The sequence below is a fragment of the Lepisma saccharinum genome, unplaced genomic scaffold (assembly GCF_977018435.1).
Source record: "Lepisma saccharinum unplaced genomic scaffold, izLepSacc3.1 HAP1_SCAFFOLD_694, whole genome shotgun sequence".
Taxonomy (NCBI): domain Eukaryota; kingdom Metazoa; phylum Arthropoda; class Insecta; order Zygentoma; family Lepismatidae; genus Lepisma; species Lepisma saccharinum.
Genome location: NW_028143365.1, coordinates 74,851 through 94,958, shown reverse-complemented (window position 1 = coordinate 94,958; position 20,108 = coordinate 74,851). Strand labels below are relative to the sequence as shown.

General features: G+C 37.2%; 1 long non-coding RNA gene across 1 annotated transcript; it reads right to left on the bottom strand.

Annotated features, from left to right (window-relative positions):
* Positions 1-1,755: 1,755 nt before the first annotated feature.
* LOC145983137 (uncharacterized) lies at positions 1,756-13,787 on the bottom strand. The gene is made up of 3 exons (XR_014441226.1): positions 13,686-13,787; positions 12,868-12,981; positions 1,756-2,420 (listed from the first exon to the last, which is right to left on the bottom strand). It is a non-coding gene; the product is annotated as an uncharacterized LOC145983137 (long non-coding RNA).
* Positions 13,788-20,108: the final 6,321 nt, after the last annotated feature.

The following is a 20,108-nucleotide window of genomic DNA, read 5'->3' as shown; positions in this document are numbered from 1 at the left end:
ACTGTACTAAAAGACCAGGCATTCCAAATCAAACATGCATAGATATTGTCTTGTCAGCAAGGGTGCTGTGACACTACCATTAATAAGTATAGTGCTCGTTTTCGTTATATATGTGATTGATTGGTTTGGTTTATATTACTTCGCTTTTCTGTCACTTTTGGCTAATTGCAAAGGTGAGGATGAATGGTAATGAGATTAAATTGATGAAGGGACTTTCAAAAAAGAGCACCAATGCCTTGACTGGGATTCAAACCCGACAACCCTAGCATTGTAGCTTGCTGTGCTAACCACTCCGCCACTGAGACTGGCTGTTATACATGTGAGTTTACATAGTTTTCGGTAATGTAGAAAATTAGAGCATCTACTTAATGCAGCATGTGCTCCAGTTTTGTTCTGGGATTTCAAGTGGAATGATGTGAATTTATTCAGTTGCTTTGTTTATCACAAGAATGTTCTTGAGCTGTTAACATGTTCACTTTAGCTGATGATGTTTTAAAAATGAAAACTGTTTTTAAAATTAAGTTTGTTGCTGCAACCATTCAATCAATTTTTCAACAGTGCTATTAATACATAAGATTTTTTATGTGACCATCACATTCATTGAAACAAAATAAAATAAATACAATTGATACCTGTCTACCCACAAAAATAAACTAAAGTGCAGAAACGTGCATAACTAAAACAGTAAATTTTTCAAAAAAATTTATTTTCTACTTAGTTTATTACGTACAATAAAAGTGTTTGCTAAATTAGAAATTTTGCTTGGGTATTTTCATCCTTCATTTGAAATATGTTTGGTACCCTTAACCCTCTGTACCTGTGAAATGTTTTGCTGTGAACATTTTCAGTTGTTTTTAGCTCTCTGAAACATGTTTTTGTGAAGTAAAGTACATTTGATACCTTAACGTGTTACTTTACTGTGAAGGAGCACAGCCCAAAGACTTCCCGGCAGTGAATATAGCACCCAACAAGACATTCCACAACTATGTTGAGGGCCTTAGGTTTGGCTGTGTAACCGGTTCAGTTATTGCAGGATTCACCAAATCAAAACTGACAAGCAATTAAGCTAAACCTGCTGTACCTTTTTTTCATTGTAGGCAGCACTTTGGTCAATATTTTAACAAGCACTACAGCAGAGCCGCTCTTGGTCACACACAACTAAACCTTGACATTGACTGCCATGCTGGGGGCATATTTAAATATATTTTACAGAAAAAAATAACTTACATTAGTGTGCAGAAGATACCAATCACACTGCCAACCTCAACTTTCATTAGAGCAGTTATACTCTCAAGTAAAATTAGATATTTTTACCAATCCAATATTTCTCTAGTCTGTAATCTACTGCAATTATATTAATTTTGTGAACGTATATAAATTAAGTCCTCCTCTGTGCCCGTGCCTTCTAAGGCACCTTGCTTTGGATGGCAGCTGCGGGACGGTATGGGTTCGATCCCAAGTTCAGTCTCCAGGAATTTTCGGCCGGTGGCAATCCACCATCATGAGGAAATTGGGGAGCTCCGAATGAGTAAGCGTAATCCGGTCACGAAGACCTACTACAACGGTTGGGGATATGTCACGCTGACCCCCCGACTATTCCAATCCTGGTTGAAGATCTCCACACTTAGTGGTGATGAAGGAAAGCATAGGAGGGAGACCGGTAGGTAAGCCAAGGCCCTTCATGGGCTGTTACGCACAGGATTATTATTTTTATATAAATTAATAAATCCTACTTTTCTATAATAGTACTTTATTTGTATCCAAAAATATTTCATATGGAGAGACATACACACTTTCCAGAGAGAAAAAAAATTACAATTATTAGAAATATTTATGCATATGGGTTGATCTGTGAATAACCAAACTGCACCATACACAATAGTATATTTAGAGAATAGATTAGTTTGAATTCATTGCATGGGTTTAGCAATTCCACTGTTGTCAAAGCAACATTCGTAGCTATTCATTGACAAACAAAAAATTGTTAAAGCACAACACACTTGAAAAATTTTGTTTGTGTTACATCACCTGGTTTAGCACTGACAAATTGGGCAGGTATTGTTGATATCAGGATACTATATTTTCTGTAATCAAACAAACATCCAATCACCTGCTCGACTTGTTTTCTGAGATTTGCCAGTTTCCTAGTGTATTGCAGATAGAAAGTCGTATATACACGACATTTGACCACTTGTCTACTATTCAGGATGCTGAACAACTACCATGTACACTCAACACAGGGAAACCGCCATTAAAATGGTTAACTTGCTGGGACCACTATAAAACTGCACTCTCATTGAAAGTCTTCAGTAAAATTTGCTCTTTGACACTTGAAATACTTCGCAAGTTCCTGTAATCTGACATCACAGTGTCAATATGTTCCAGGGTCATGTCCGTCTGCCATGCAGTATATTCAAATCCTAAAAAATAAAAGAGTATAAATAGTACATGTATCACAAAGAGAAAAATGGAAAAAAAAATATATATATGGTTGGGGTGGACCAATGTGATATGCTCACGTTGGCTGCTACTAATGCTTAACCGTTAGGGCTGTCCCATTCGTAACGAACTGTGATTATAAAAATATATATCGTACACATAAATGGAAAAAAAGTTTAATCTGCACTGTGTCATGCATTTGGCTCTGACTATGGGATATGCATAGGTTTGGGTCTCCTGGGGGAAGCTCTCTTATTTTTTTCCCCTTTCTTGCACAGGCGGCGGGGTCGTAGTGAGGCGTGGACACAGAGAGAGAGAGGAGTGAAATGGCGCCTCACTACGACCCTGCCGCTCTTCTCTGTTTTCTTTTTTCTTGTTTGGGGGGCAACTGCCCCCTCTCCACTTTCCTCTTCTCGTGGCATCGGGGTCGTAGTGAGGCGGCCGGGATTCGAACCCGGAATTTTCCCAAGATTTCAGCCTGTGTATGGAACCCATGGCCACCAGCCATCGTGAGGAAATTGGGGAGCTAAGAAAGAGTAGCGTAACGTGGTCAGGGGTTCGTCACGACCCGTCATGCCATGGGAAAAAGAAACTTTCCCACTTCTCTCTGGATTTTTCATTTTTGTTTACACAGGATTATTAAAAAAATGAAACACGCACACCAGCTTGATAACAGCAGCATGTGAAATGCTAGCATGGTTTTACAGCAATAATGTCCTATGAATAGTATTCTGGTTTCGTTAGCAAAAAAAAGTCATTTCACTCAATACATTACAGAGGTAAGGAAATTCTAAATCTAATGAAGTACATTTCAATATGATGAAAATAACAACTTAGTTTGTTACATTTATTGTTATTTTTTCCTACAAAATTCATTCATGCTTTTCGTAGTTTGGATTTCATAAATTTATAACGGATATTAGAAACTATTACTAGTATATGTAGAAATACTGTGTGTGTGAAAACACTCCCGTCAATGGTTGCATGGATCCCTATTGTGCTCCACTGAAATGTGAGCTTTATAACAAGTCAACAATGGATATATTTCACATAATGGATGAACAGACTTTCTGCACTCTTCCACGAAGGCACAGTGGGATCCATGAGTATTACCGTGCAAATTGTCCATCGCCATGTTCGTTCACTTTCTTTGACCCAATGAGAGCTTCAAGAATTAAAAGAAAAGTCAAAACAAGCTGTTGACAACTTCTGCACCAGCATACATGAAAATCCATCGCTTAAAAACACTTAGGATGTAAGAGAAAAATTAATTAAAATAGTCATGGACATTTTTCACGGTAATACTCATGGATCCCACTGTACACTGGGAGTCAAAGTGATTAGTGTTGCCAAACTACAGAAGCATGTGAAAATAAACGAGTGGATCACTACCGTAATCCCCACAACCGTGTTAAAAAATTGATTTTTTTCAAACATTTACTGGAATCATTTATGGCATAAGTGTGTCATTATGTACTAGAACAAGAATTGTGGCCTTGTAAATCCATGAAACTTGACATTATAAAATATATATTAACTGTGGTTACATGTGCAGTAAATACAAATTGTTAAGGCAAGGGGAATTTATGTGTGCATCAAGTTCATCCCAGATAGCAAGGTAGACTTACCTCAATTCCACATTAAGTTTGCAATGCAAGTAACGGGAACTTGCAGGAAAATTTCAGAGCAAGTCTGTAAATTTGCAGCAAATTAAAAGCAAAGGTACTAATTACCAACATTTGAAATTGTATTAAGTTTTAACTGTAACCTGCAGCTAACTTGCAGGATAAGTCTCAAGGCTTGCTACAAGTTAACCTGAAACTTGCGAAGTAGGTGTTAAAGATCTGAGGCTTGCTGGAAGTTAACCTGAAACTTGCAAGGAAGGCATTGAAACTTGCAGCAAGTTGACCACAATCTTGCTGGGCAACTAACACCAGCAGTTGGTGGGTCCGAATAAGGTAAAGAAGTAGTAGGAAAAAATGGTGTATCAGAGAAAATTAAACCAATAGTTACACATAGTTATTAGAAAAAGTGGTTTCTAATGAGTGTGTGGAACTATTGATATAGTTTTCTCTATTACACCATTTTTTCTACTAGCCCTTCATCTAATTCAGACCCACTACATGCAGTAGAGTAAATATTCCCCCCACAGAAGAAAGTAATCACATTTTTAACCAATATTTCCAAATCTAAGGACGAATAATATGTAAAATTGACACTAACTACTAATTGATAAAATGAGTAACATGAAGAAAAATGAAAAAAAAACAAAACAAAAAAAAACTGTCTAAAACTAAATTCAATGTACATGCAGCATATACGAACTATTTTGTAATTCTTATGCACAGATCAAACTAATTAATAGTCTCCAATAAAAATACATAAATTTGCTGCAGAAAATAAAATAGCTAAACACATGGAAAATACTTGAAATATTTTTTTAAAAAAGAAAGCAAAAGATATGGACTAATGAGCCGGAGAACTATGAATAAATGTCTCATCAAAGGGAAATTAAATTTCTAGTTAAATATATTCATTTTGAGTTTACACCCAAATCCAGCAATGCACTTCCCACAAAATTATATTGGACAAGACTTTACTACATTTGCAGCCTGCTGTCGTAAACAGATTATTGTAATTTGATCAAAGTGAAAGTGGATGTAGTGTTATAGATGTGTCATTCGTTCATTTTATAATAAAATTGCAGTTAATAAATTTCACCTGTAGCGTGTAAGTAGGCATAAAAGAAAAATACCACATGTGTAGTTTCAACTCATAATTCATATTTCTCATGTTTTTACAGATCATGTATTCATTCAGTCTTGTAAGGGGTTCTTAGTCAGGCTCTTCCATCACTTCCTGTTGTGTCTATATGGGCTTTCAGCTTCATTTCTCTGAAATAGAAAATGGTGGAAAAAATAGATTCGTGGCATCAATTCAAGTTCCATTACTCCAAAACTCTTTTTTTAAACAAAAACACACAAAAATAAATTTCTGGGTTTGACTGAATTTACAGTGTACTCCAGAGGTGTGACATTATCAATACTTCATTTTTTCAACATTGCAAGAATTCCTAATTTTTTTGATTATATGTGACAGTTTTCATGCATTATGAAATGCGACATATTCTTCTGATTTTACACACACACACACACACATAGAGCAAATGATACTAAACCTTCAATTTAACGTTATATCTCAACCACCATACATCCTCTCAAGGAATCCAACCTTGAACCTTTTTTTTACTAGGCGGTGTTAATCTTTCTTTTTACTTCACATTTCTGCCAGTTTTGGCTAAGCATGAAGACGAGGATGTTGATGATATGATAACATTGATTAAGAGACACTCACAAAGAACATCCATGTCCCGGCTGAGATTAGAACGGTTCTCTGGCTTCATAGAGTGATAATATTATCATTGAAAAAATATACTTGGATACTAGAGACCCCAATACACATACAAGCATGAGCTTATAATTGTTACTTCTGTTTGTAAACTACAACATATTTTTGTCAAAAATTGTTTTCTATCAGAATAATTTCTTTGGTAGCTAGAATCCATGAATTAAAATAAAAGTAACATTTCTAGGGCACCATAGTTGGAATAAAACATGTTAATGAAGATCCTTACTTACCGTCTCTCACAGTGCTCTGAATTTCTCTTTTAGCTTATTTCTCACACCCCTCCAACTACAAATGAACACTTTTCAGTTGAGGTGATGGCTACAGGATGTCAAGGTCTTGCCTTTGTCCATCGAAATCTTATTGAATTATATTTTGAGTGAACTGTCTGACAGACATACCATAGCAGGTTTTTTTTTAACATTCTCCTTCTAATGGCCCATTACTCATTTTCAATCTCAGCAAAATATTACATATAACTTTGAACTCCTGCTTTTCTGACAAGATAAAATATACACATTTTAAGAATTTGGAATTTCCCCCCTCCCTTCCCCAACATAAAGAAGACACTGTTACAATTTTTGGTCCATTTTCTTCCTCATTGCATAAATTAACTTATGTTTCTTTAACTATAAAATAATAAATGAAAGCTGCTTTAAAATAGTCTTCTGTAACCATGTCCAGTAATGTGAAACACGTCAGAAATTGAGAATAGTAAAATGGGTAATTTACAGATCAAAATCAAAACAGCAGTCTGACAGACTCCTCCAAACTAGTTGTGTGATTATTGACATCCATAGTACTTGTGGGTTAATAGTAAATAAATATAATTTTTTTCTAAAAAAAAACTAAACATAGTTTTTATCAAAATCAAATATAAAATGTTATTTTGGTGTTAAAATCCAAAATTGATTTTAAAACCCTAAGGTTCTCTACCTTCATTGGTGTCTTGTAGAATTTTGTGCAGAAAATTTACATGGAGATGAATGATGAAATTGATGAATGGACATTCACAAATATCCATGCCCAGGCCAGGATTCGAACCCGGGACCCCTGTATATGTATGAATAGATAACAGTTTCTCTGCATAACTTCTATCAGTTCCTGCCAACATAAGCACTCCGACAATACTTAACAATTTGAATTACACTAATTAGTGTCCAATGCTCGGAAGGCCAGTGCCTGCCAAGCCAATTTTTAAATTTAACATTTCAAGTTTGTCAAAAACAATGTACTCAACATTCTGTATTTATTGAATATAAAACCAGAAAATAAATGTAAATCTACTTACTTACAATTTTGGTACGTTTTGGCCTGGTTTCTCCATACGTTCTCGTCCCTTGCAATACTACTGCATAGTGTCCTGCATGCATCTGGAACAATAACATTTTGTTTTTCTTGAAAAAAATACTCAATACATGTTAATACTTTACGAACAAAATGAAACCTAAATTATTTAGGGACACTTCACAAGGGTGGAAACTATTCAAAAGATAAAATATTACAGCCCTGACACAACAGTACATAAAAGTGACTGTATGAAAAAAAAAAAAAAGAAGAAAGAAAACATTACACATAAATTATCAAATTTTTAGCAGTTACAACAGGTCAATGCCAGGTACTAATCTATTATTCCCCAGACAGATTTCTTCATTTTTACAGAAGAAACTACTTACGGTAATAAGTTCCTGTAGCATTGTCTAACATCTGGAAGGTGTTTTGTGTGACGTGGGAATGTATGATAGCAGAAATTCATGTTCTTTGTTGAAAATTAATTCTCCGACGGAGAATAGCCTTTGGTGCATACACTTTCGCACATCATCACGTGTCGTGATTGTGTTTGTTCATGTTCATTGGGTATCCAGTGTTTCGAACCGTCTGTGTTTGCAACAAAAGTTAAAAACATGATGTGTCGTGGATGCATGGTGAAATTTATACCGGGTGTGGAACATCCAGTGGATTTTTTTAATTTAACATGGGATCATGAAGAAAGGAAACAAATGTCCAAAATGTGGCAGTGAATGTAAGCTACTCGTTAGAAGGAATGGGCTGTGGGTATATGCGCGTTCAAAGAGAGTCCAGGGACGTGGGAAATTACGGTATAAGAGAGATCCGTGTAGATTTGAACAGGAAACGGATTTCTTCTAATTTACAAGTTTGGGGCTCATTTGGGGGGAGGTGACTCCGACTCTATAGAGAAAGCCGGGTAGCCGGAGCGGAGGCGTGGCCACGGTAGCAGTAGGTCAATTACCCCAGGGGCGGAGCCCAGAATCGATGGGAAATTTGCACTCACAAATTTCAAACGAAAAGAATTTTTTAGTTTAAATTTCCCACCGATTCCAGGATGGATAGCCCCACCAATCATTACAATTTTCTTCGTAAAACAATGTGAAAAACTTTTTTAAAAAAATTAGATCACATGAGCTTTTTCACGGGTATTTCTTGGGTTCTGAAGGTTGAAACCCTGCATAACGAATGAAAATAGACAAAACACAAGCACGACGCATGATTATCTAGGAAGGTGTACGTGCCATATTGTGTCTCAGGCAAGCGAAAAGACTACGAGAAAGAAGTACTCGTAATGTGAAAAATTGCAATTACTTTGATACAAAAAACTTGAATACACCTTAAAGAATGTTCCGCAAAGCAGATAGGTAAGTACGAATGTCAAAAATTAACGAAACTAAGAAGTTATAGGTGTCCGGGGAATACCAAAATTTTTACCCAATGCACTAAAATATCTCTATAACAGGGTTACTTTGTACAGTAATGGACACTTCTGGGTTGTAATTATTCCATTGGCAGTTAATGGAATTGTTATAACTCAGAAGTGTCTGTGACTGTATATACAATATACCATACAATTATACCATAAATAGGTTAGGATGAATAAAATGTTATTTCAATGAAACTGAAAAATCTGTCATTTCGCTAGGAAGTTCCTGCAAAAATGTAATAACTAAAACTAAAAAAGCTTACAAATTGCAGTAAAAAACACAAAAAATCTGACTTTACAGACCAGCTTTGCAAAAAACTGACAAAGATCGAACACTTTTTTTTACTGTCAATATTAACCATTTTCCATTTGCATGGTTACAATAAAGTGCATGACATGGAATCAACTTGAGTTAATTTTGAAAATATGGTTTTCACAGTAAATCTGGATAATTCTTGTGAACATGAAGTCTACTGTCATTGCAAATGGTTGCACAGATATTAGAAAGCCAAAATATTTCATGTATCACCAGAAATGTAAGGATAAAGCGAAGGACAAGTATTATACTCACAGGAAAAAGGCTGATTAATTTAATTTCCAGCGGAAGGCTATCTGTCACCTGCAAAAGAATCAAGAATTAGTTAGAACAGATTAAATATAATGAGGTACAGTTATTCTTATATTACCAAACAGTGACAGTTAGAAAAACCTTGGTGGTAACTGCTATCTTGTAATCAAGGAGTCTAGACTTAGATTCCCGATGGAGGTAGCCGACATTGCAGTGTGATTCATATCAAACAATTATTTTCGAAGCTCAATATTTGTCCGTTCTTCATTTCAGTAGTGGCATTAAATCTATCAAGATAAAAATTAGGCCTCTGTACACAACTTTAATGTTAAGACAAAATATACACAAAACAGACATGTCACTAAATTTATGGGTAAAAATTTACTATCCTTCGGACACCTATAAATTCTTAGTTTCGTCAATTTTTGACATTCGTACTTACCTATCTGCTTCGCAGAACATTCCGTGAATGGTTTTTGGGGCTATCCATCCCGGAATCGGTGGGAAATTTAAACTAAAAAATTATTTTAGTTTGAAATTTTTGAAACCTGACTCACCTAGCCTAACAAAGCATTTAGAGATGGTTTGTGAATGTTAGAGCCCTAAACCTAACATGCCTAACTTATCAACGAAAGCATAATACCTCTGTCCCCAACACATGTGAAGTAAATGGTAGTGGTAGCCTGTATTCAATCTGACAGTAAGCGAATGTCTGTTCACAAACAATCACATAGGAGTATATGGAAGCAAAAAAAAATCATTCTCCAGAAAGCATGGAATAAGTTATCACTCATATTCCGACGCAAGTGTTACCAGACATAAATAGGAATCGAACTGTGTAAAAAAAAATAAAAAAAAAAATGCATTTGTACATTCATTAATTCGGAGTTAAATAATCAGACTTTGACCCCAATATTTTTAATGGAAACAATTCTTACCATTATTAATCTCGAATGAAATCACTTTATATATCATGAACACCGTTGAAATTTAAAAACAGTCAGATTTTATCTGCATGATCGGTACTATTATAGTATGGGGGTGACACCTATAACTCATATATTTCGCCCTTTTTTTACATTGCCAACGTACTATTTTGGAATACGGAACATTTCCTAAGGTGAAATAATGCATTTCTAACTAAGATAATGTCTATTTCTTACATTTACGAGTACTTACTGTTACTTGTTATTTCGATTCTGTAACACATTATGGCGGGCGATAGCATACTGTTTCAGGGTGCGTTGTGCGTGTGTTTTGTCGATTTATGCAGTGTTGGAGCCTCGTTCAGCAGAAAATACCTACTTTCATGCCTGGATTTGAAATTATGCTAATACCTCACAAACCATTGACGTTAGCCTCACAAACCATTGACGTTAGCCAAACAAACCATTGATGTTAGCCCCACAAACCATTCACGTTAGCCCCGTAAGGTTAGGTTAAGTTAGGTTAGGCAAGCATAGTTAAAAAAAATATAAAAAAAATTAAAAATACTCGACACGTCATGTTCTAGTGCAAACATGGCGAGTTTGAAACACTGACTACGGGGAACATTGTGCTCTCGTGCAGAAAGCAAATGGCGGCAGCAGAAACAGCGTGTCGGACAGAGATTTTCGCAGAAAACAACACGTATTTGCATTAAAATGGATCAAAACTACAGTCACGAACTTCCACAATGCTACAGAAAATGATTTCCGTAAGTACTTTCTCCTGTAAATTTGAAGAAATCCATCACCCCTATACTATAATGTTACCCTTGACTTAACAACAAAAGTCATAAAAGAACTTCGACCGCTAAATAAAGGCATTTTAATATTTATCATCATCATTTCCGTCCTTTTCCCAGACACTGCTAAGAGTATTGTGAACATACGGTATATATGGTATTGTTTCGTATCTCACATAGGTGTGCGTTTTTACTGAATTGTTTTAAACCAGTTTTAATCATTACTTATGAATTGTATAATTATTTACTTACCTTAGTGATGCCACTAAATCTTCGTTTAAACTTTCTTGATAAACCACACAAAAGATTTTTGTTTGAAATACTTGTGATCATGTCGCCATCACAAAACAAAAGAAAAAATAAACCGTGCACGTACTTTTGCATTCATCTTTCATTCATGAGCAATTCTACAGGAAAAATACATTCTTGTTTCAGTAATGACCAATTTTACATCCAATTTTACATGACAAATAAATCTTTAGCATATTGTTGAGTTAGTGTTTTAAGTCCACTTTATGCACAGTAAGGTTAATCGGGACTGGACCTACAGTTTAAAGTGGGATCCGAACCACTTGTGCCTCTACTAATCGCTGCCACTGATTATTAATAAAAATGGTGCAATAACCAAATCAAAATGCACCATCTGGACTGGATACTAACGGTGAATTGCATTGCAGAATTGCCGCAAGTGTGACAGACCATTGAAAAGCAAATTGACATGTGCTCACTTGCTGCAAAATTATGTGGACTTAAACTGCAAACTCATGCTTCTTGCACACTTAGATTTAACTTGCATCCAACTTGAAGCGTCAGGCAAGTCTTGCAAGAGAAAATCGAATATAGTGCATACTTACAGTTAACTTACATGCTATCTGGGATATGAACATAAAATCTTAAGATTGAATATAACTTAAGGACCTCAAAAGGGAAGTCACTTCCACAGAGCAATTTTCTAAATACTTTCTAAAATAATGTCCTGCATTTCATCTCCGATATTGTAAATCAGCAAGAAATTTGTTATTTAGAAGCAGATTTTTTTTAGCAGCAAAGTATTGTCAGTTATAAACACAGCAAATCTCAATCAGTGGTTATTCACTAACTTGTTATGTAGCTACATTAACCATCCAACTTTCATGTTAGTTCTAGTGTTGCCCACGAGACGAGACTTTGGCCTGTCTCGTCTCAAAAATATTCATTTGTCTCGGGACAAATGATCAATCTCGTCTCGTCTCGAATTTTTAAAAGCCTGTCCCACGGGCAACACTAGTTAGTTCAGTCTCATAGTCATAGAAGAGAGGATTCTCAGTATCTTCCAGTCAACCATGTTCTTAACTGCTTAGAATAAGTTCAGACATTGACGTTACCTTATCTCTTGTTTATTTTGTTTCAGTTTTTAAAGTCTAGTGAATACTGGTGTCATGATTTATGTAATACATTCAATTGTAACTGCTAGAGGTCTTTAGTTTGAGATTGAGTTTTGTTTTAAGTCCACTTTTATGCACAGATAGACTAATTGGGACTGGACCTACAGTTTAAAGTGGAATCTGGTACACTATATGCCTCCAACCAGGTATCGAGCCTGGGATGCTTTCATTACAAGGTGACTGCATTACCGCTATGCCATCGGGAAGGCTGCTATGGGTTTTAGTGATGATGACATGGAAGGTTTTGTTAATACAAGGTATATGTGTCAGACACAGAGGAATAAGTTGACGTTCCAATGTTTTGTTTGCTACATATTTTTAAAAATGCAGATTATATTAGTACTTACATTACTGATGTGTATATATTAATTTTTAATTTTGTTGGCCTCTGAAATTGTCAGTATTGGACCAATGGTTATAAATTAGTGGAACACCTCTAAATGTAAATTTTACCACATATCAATGAAAAATAGAATGCCTACATTCGCTTCCATGTGTGGTAAATAAGTTTTTTCTACATTTCTTTTGCAAAAATAACATTTCTTAAATTTTGGAAATCATGAATAAATGTGTTAAAAAAGACACTCACCCTCTCCACTGTATTCTGCCCTTCTTGGGAGAAAGTCTTGCTTCATGCAATTCCTGACTCTGGCCTGGGAAATGGAAATTCTGCAATCTCTTGCCACTGCTAACTAGTAGCTGCCTGTTGCAAAAAAGCAAATATAAACATCACTAAACATGCTAAAAATGTTTGAATTTAGTTCTACATTATCAGTACTCAGTAGTAAGTGTGTATACATTTGCATTTTATATCCATTCCATTATTTCAAAATTTCTCTATACATTTTGTAACTCTGATCAACACAAAACGTGTTCTTGTAGTTAAACATAATTCAGGTTAGCTGCTAGTGTTCTATTTCTCAATTATGACCTTTAAAGTGCTTCTGTATTTTCAATTTAATTTTTGTTGCGCCGCTTTTCTATCATATGGATCAATCGCGACAATAACTGCGAACTTATGACATATATATGATGAGACAATCATATATTAACGCCTTACCCCATGAGCATTAAAGTGCTTTTATATTATTTTTTACACAAGAAAAGGGCAAAGGTAATATTTTCCGTGGATATAGCACCGTGTCATGAAGGCAACTTAGAAGAACATTGGAAAAACCTATTGTATTTTTTTAAATATATTTTTATTTACACCTTGTACTACTGCAATACAATATACATTGACAAATATGTCTTCAACAAAGTCAAGCATGCGTACGCGGAAACCAATATTTCCTTAAGAAATCGAAAAAAATGCATTGACTAACAACGGCATATTTACATCGCTGATTACTGTTATTTTAATGTGCAAGTTTATAATAATAATAATACAAATCGTAACATACTCACCCTAAGATGGCCCGGAATGTAAGTATTCTCTTGCATCTCACATTATCCTTGTCTGAAGTACCAAAAGCAAACATAAATATACATCCATCTTCGACAATTATGGAAAACGACTCGACCGAACGACTGATCTCGGTTGTGTATGAGCTACCGAGTGCTAGCGAACGGAACGACTCGAGAGCCAGCGAACGAGTGAGTTTCAATAATACGGTATATTCCATGTCGTTTGTCTTGCAACCGACTTCAGCCACCAACTCGTCAGCTAGCTACCGTAACGAGTTTCAATAATAAGCTCCCCGACCAGTGATGTGCCGTAGACCAGCGGCGGCTCTAAGGGGTTGAGCCGCCGTGCCATGGCTCTACCCTCAGAAAAAGAAAAAAGCACTTGCTTTGCCAAAATATAGTTTAATTAATACATTTACGAACGAGGAGATTCGAAACTCGTAAGCGTTCAAGCTTATGGCCGCCTCAATTCCTGCGCCGCATCCCCAGCTGTTCTCTCACTTACTCTGGACCAGCATAGTCTGGCCTGTGCGCAGAGGCATGAAAAGTCTCCGCAGTTAATGAGCGAGGAGTTGGTAGCCCAGTGGTAGCCATAAAACAACCAGCCGTGCCCCTTTTCGGCTGGTACGACGCGAAAGCTTTCGCATTGTGTTGACATAGTTGCAAACTTCACAGAGAAGTGACTAATCCTGACCGATTTGTAATACTCGTTGGAGAAGTAATTTGCGGGAAAGATACTTTCCTGCCTACTTGGCAAGAACGAACGTAATATCTTCCCCAAATTTATATAACAATTTAGACAGATGCGTCTAAAGAGCCATCCACACTTTTTTGTTATCGATTTCTTCCTTAAGAAAAGATATATCCCTTGCTCTCACGCACACAGATACTCACGTGTTGCAACTGACGTTGACAATATAGAAGACATTTAATGTACACAAGAATTGCCTAAATTTCCCAGGGGATTTTTTACTTTAATATTTGTAAAAAATCACACGGAAAATCTATCAGTATAAGAATTTTACATGAAGATATAATTCAATTTCTTGCATTGAATTCTAAAAATTGTAGATCTAGTTCAGTTAGCAGATAATCATATTTCCGAAAGGTACGAAGTACGTACTTGAAGCATGGTTTTGGCGGAAGTGACGTCACCTAGTACAGTTCGAAAGCGCCAAGTACAGGAGTACGCAAGTGCGTTTCTCGCAGTGCAGATGGAAGCTGACTCGGTCACGTGATTTCCACACTCGTTGTTCGTTTGTTTAAAATCGCGGAGGTAGAAAGTCAGCAACACAGGTTAAATATACGTTATGGGTCAGCAAGTTGTTGGTTAAAGAGCTTCTAATGTGTGGAAGTGTATGTGTACGAACAAGTGGCGTAGCGTTATAGTACGCCCGTACGCCCGGCGTTCCCAGATTTAAAATTTCAAAAATGCTTAAATGCTGTGATTATAAAGTAAAACGTGACTAATTTCATATATGTTTGACCTTCATGGCATTATAATGGCTATTTTTCGCGATCCGCTTGCAACGCTCCACTCTCAACACTCGTTCTAGCATCTCTTTTCAATGCCTTTTCCGGCCTGACGCCGAGCAGGTTCGGCATACAGGACTCATATATTCCTTGCTGCCTTTATGGAGGGAAAGCTTCCATTTCTACAGCACACGCGTAAATGGGCTCTCTTACGCCAGGGTACGAGAGGTCTACCGTGATTGGTTCATGTGACCCTTCCTGCCTTCTGAAGCAGACGACAGCAGCAGAATTCCTACCCGGTTCTTCGCAACTCGTGCTATGTGATGCTACAATACGCAATATTGACTGACGTAACTTTACCAATCTCAAATATACTGCTTCTTAATGGCCACTGCATTGTATAATTTATCGCACGAACAGCGATGTGTATTAGAAACTAAAAGATCAACACAGTTTTTGTCAAATAAGTTGGTGAAGTCCTCGTGGTAGAAATTCAGCCTGTGGCTGCTCTACCACTTAACCCGCAAAACTATCATTTTCTTATTGTGTTTTTTCGTTATTATCTAAGTACTTAATATTGTGTGAATGGAAATGTTTAGCATTCATTTGAAAACTCTTAACATCGAATGGTCTCTGGACAAAATTATTTTAAAATGTTTATCATCATTCTCAAGATGTAATAAAAAGTGGTCTGAATTTCTAATCGGCACTGTTACGTCAGTAGAGTGTACGATATTTGGATCATCCACTCTGCTTTTCACAGTGCGCCAAGACGACAGAGGTCCCTGGTTCGAATCCCGGCGTGAGCACGGGTGTTCTTTGTCAGTGTCCCTTCATCAATATCATCACTCATATTCATATTCGCAATTAACCAAAAGTGGTAGAAAAGCGAAGTAAAATAAACCAAATCAATCAGTAGTTGGATCGCCCACAACAATGACGTCTACTGTTGTGCAGAGGCGCTTGTGATTCAGGTAGGTTTTTAATGACTTGCGTCATGCAGAAAGATATAAAAAAAGGTATAGAACACCAGAGTTCAAAACATCTGTGGCATAGTGAGGCATCTAATTTTTTAGCTAAAACATGCAATGACGATGTTTTATTGAAAACCCAGATTACTTAAAGCAAATAATACCTGTGGCGACTAATACCATAAGTAAATTATTAAGCAAGGATGGGCCGACTCTTCCTTCGGACTTGGCGTTCCCAGTCGAAATGTCCATGCTACGCCACTGGTACGAACATTTGAAAATGCAACGTGATTTCTATGGTGAAAAACAAGTGTTTATAACGTGGGGAAAACAACGAGTACTCAGCTTTATCTACTGATCGTATTTGGTGCTGCAGTCGAAGTGCAATTCGAAAGACTTTCACTTCCAGTCCAGTGATGCCAAACTCAGGGAAATTTCCCTTGGCACAGGGAAATTTGAGGGTGAAAAGGGAAAAGGGAAATTTAATGAAAAATAGCTAAAAAACAGGGAAATTGAAACTCACTTTTTCGTTTTATTCTTTTAAAAAGTTCGAAAAGATTTTTTTTCAGCGTGAACTTTTTCCAAATGAATAGTTACCAACGGTGACACTTTTCAGTAAGCTTTCTTTCTCCCTGTTATAGATGACCTTGACCGGTCAGTCTTATATTTGTCACGTTTCCTAGAAAGGCCTCAATGCACGAGCAGCGCTGCACCTGGAAAGAATTTGGGACGGGATTTTCATTTTTTTTTCTTGTTGAGTCCATCATTTCAGAACGTGTCTTAGTGGCTGTGTGTGTGACTTTGTGTGTCCTGTGTTGTTGCAAGGAGAATGAAAGAGGTGACTGATAGGAAGCTACATGCTACTCCCAAAAAGGTTAGAAAGCGTCGTGAGGATTTATCTGCGGATGAAAATATATCTGGGAAACATGTGAAAAAAATCGTATTGAGTGGCTGCCCATACACTTTTATGATTTTCATAAATATTTAATAATAATAATAATAAAGTTTGTTCCTCAGGCAAAACAGGTGTCAAAAGAAAAATATTAACAGCAGGCCCCTAGCTAAGCATTGACAATGGGTGGGTTTCAAAGTCCGACAATCATTGCGCCGCAGACAAAATTTTTTTTTTGGTTTGGGGATTTTTTCAGTACATTAGTGTTTTATTTTAAAATTCAAATGTTTATTATAGGATAATTATATTATGAAACTATGATCAGTTTCTAGTATTTTATTCAATGGGCGGTTTGAACCCACTAAACCGCCTTATATACGGTCCTGATTAACAGGTATAGTAATACAAAGATACAGCTTCAGATGTGTTTTGAAAATCGAGGGAAATTTAGGTCGAAAAAGGGAAATTGTACACTGGTAAAAGGGAAATTCTGCATTCGGAGATTGACAACACTGTTCCAGTCCCGACTTGAAGACCGCACTCCCAAGACCGTACTCGGAGGATGCTCGCTTCAAGTACGGTCTTGCACCTTTGGGACACGGGCTTTGTAACACAGATTGTTGATGTACCGTCTGCCGTGCTGGGGTTGCAAATTATAAACAAAGCAAGGCGAGAATACCGTGATCGACTCGGTGTCTCTAATTGTTCAGTGTTTTTCTTTTTAGTGAAGTGAAAGTGTCCGATGGTGTGTGAAAGGAAGGGTAGTTAGTAAAGATGAGTCAGACCAGTGGCGTCTCGTCCCTTGGGGCTTCCGGGATTAGCCCCTAAAGAAAAACGGACGTATTGACGTAATTCTCAATCACCATAACGCATAACTATCACACAGTCTTTTAAAAGACGATTTTTACCCACGTAAATTCATCGTCCGCTGCGATGGATACGAAAGCGCTCCTAATGGCATTGATGTCAGTTTCGGTCTGTGGGGCACGTCGCAAAGGAAGACGTGGCCTACACCCACCTAAGCTACAGTGAAGGTCACATGGTAGCAGAGAGGGAAGGGAATAGTGCAATGGCTTTGAGTGCTGATTCGGGGCTAGCTCCGTTGCGTCGCGTTCGATCTCGAGTGTTGTTCTGTAGTGTTTTGGTGGCTTTCATTCGCTATGTTTGAGTGAGTTTGGCAGGGTTGATGTTTGAACACAAATTGATGAAGGACATAGGCTGTCAATTATAAGACACAATGAAAAAAATGGACATATATTAAATAGAATTATTGATTGCTTAAAATTCTGTGGTCGACATGAACTTGCTCTATGAGGACATAATGAAAGAGAACAATCTTTAAACTACAGCGCCTTGAATAACGTAGTGTGGAAAACGGCACAGTTCTCCACGCTCAGGCTGGTTCCACCGAAAATGATCTGCTAGAGGCGCTGGTGTTGAACCCGGTGCTTGGTATTCGTCTGCTTATAATGGAAGTAAATGGAGTTTTCGCTGCAACGTCTGATTCTTTTACATGAAGCATTTCTATGAATGTGATAATTGCTATGATATTTGGTACAATAGTCGCGAAGATATTAACAAACATTCTAGACAGTCGACCACGTCCTGTTATTGTTTATATACTTTCGTTAATAATACGGGAGAAAAAATATGTGTGGAATGCTCTTGGCAACTAAATTTTTGTGTATGAATTAGGTTCATTATTATTATCATCATCATTTATTTTAAAGATATACACACTGAAGCATTTCTATTTTGGATATTTACTGTCTCTTTTCATTCGCTTTAAACTAATCGCGGCGATAATGATAATGATGATTCCATGAAACGACAAGGGGAACCTCACAAAACTTTCTTAGTGCCATCGACATGAGTGTAAGGAAACTTTCAAACCAATGGGACAAGCGATACGGGATGTTCACACTGTCACACTAGTGACACACACTTCCAGACTGTAAAATAGCATTCATTGCACATGAGGGTCCAAACAGCAAACGTATTCGCGTGCTACTTGTTACTTCGGTCGGAAAGCTCCTTAAAGGAAGTGTGCTCAGACCGAAGAGACGCGCTACAGGGGGGAGTTCCCAACTAAGTGACAAGCAACATGGTGCCTTCAGTCTATTGGTAAGCGTTCACTGCTAACTGTGCGAACAACAGATAGGCGACACGAAAAACCGCACATTACAACAACAGATCTAGGCGACACGATAAATCACACGTGTCGCTTGTGCGTTGCTCAAACTGGGCCATTTCCTCAATAGCTTGCAACATGTTGCCGTGGTTTGTTGTTCGCGCATGCGCAATGCAATGAGTGTCTTGCTTTAGGGAGATTGCGCACCAAAGCGACGAGGGGCACGCGACACTTATCGCTTGAGGATTTCACCAACCGAACCCTGGCCTGTGTTTCCCGTCATGCTGCAACGATGTGAAATGTTGCTCTTGATTGGCTCGTTTCCAAGCAACATGTGTCACTTCGGTGTGAAAGTTGCCTTGGACCGAAGGACTCGTGTCACTTAGGTGTGAAATCCTCGTATCATTAGTCGCGTGTCGCTTTGGTGTAAAATATCCTTGAGGAAACGGTGGAGTCAGAGCTTGTGTATCCCTAATGTTCGAAAAGGCTGCATTGATTACGGACTGCTCGCTTCCAAGCGACACTTGTGGTTTGTCGCCTCTGTATGAAATATCTCTCAGGATACTATTTATATTCTAATAACATAGAAAAATAAAACTCTAGTACACAATCCAACACCTGACGTCCGGAATAACTTTGCGATGTTTTTTCTTGTGTTACGCATGCTATTTATTTATTAATTTTATTTTACTTTTCTTTCCAAATTAATGTCATTTCGTGACTGCAAAGCACTCCACAAATATAACTGTTTCCATCAATTCACGTACTGCCTTTCAAGACAAACAAATCTACATAATATATTCCAAAAACTAACAAAGCTGCATTACTTTCATAAGAAAATTAGCACCGACATTGATCACACTGCCATCTATGTTTCTCATCCGTCTGGGGAACCAGTTTCTTGGGTCGTTTTCAGAGGCATCTTCCCAGATTTATTATCCCTTCATAGAAGAGGG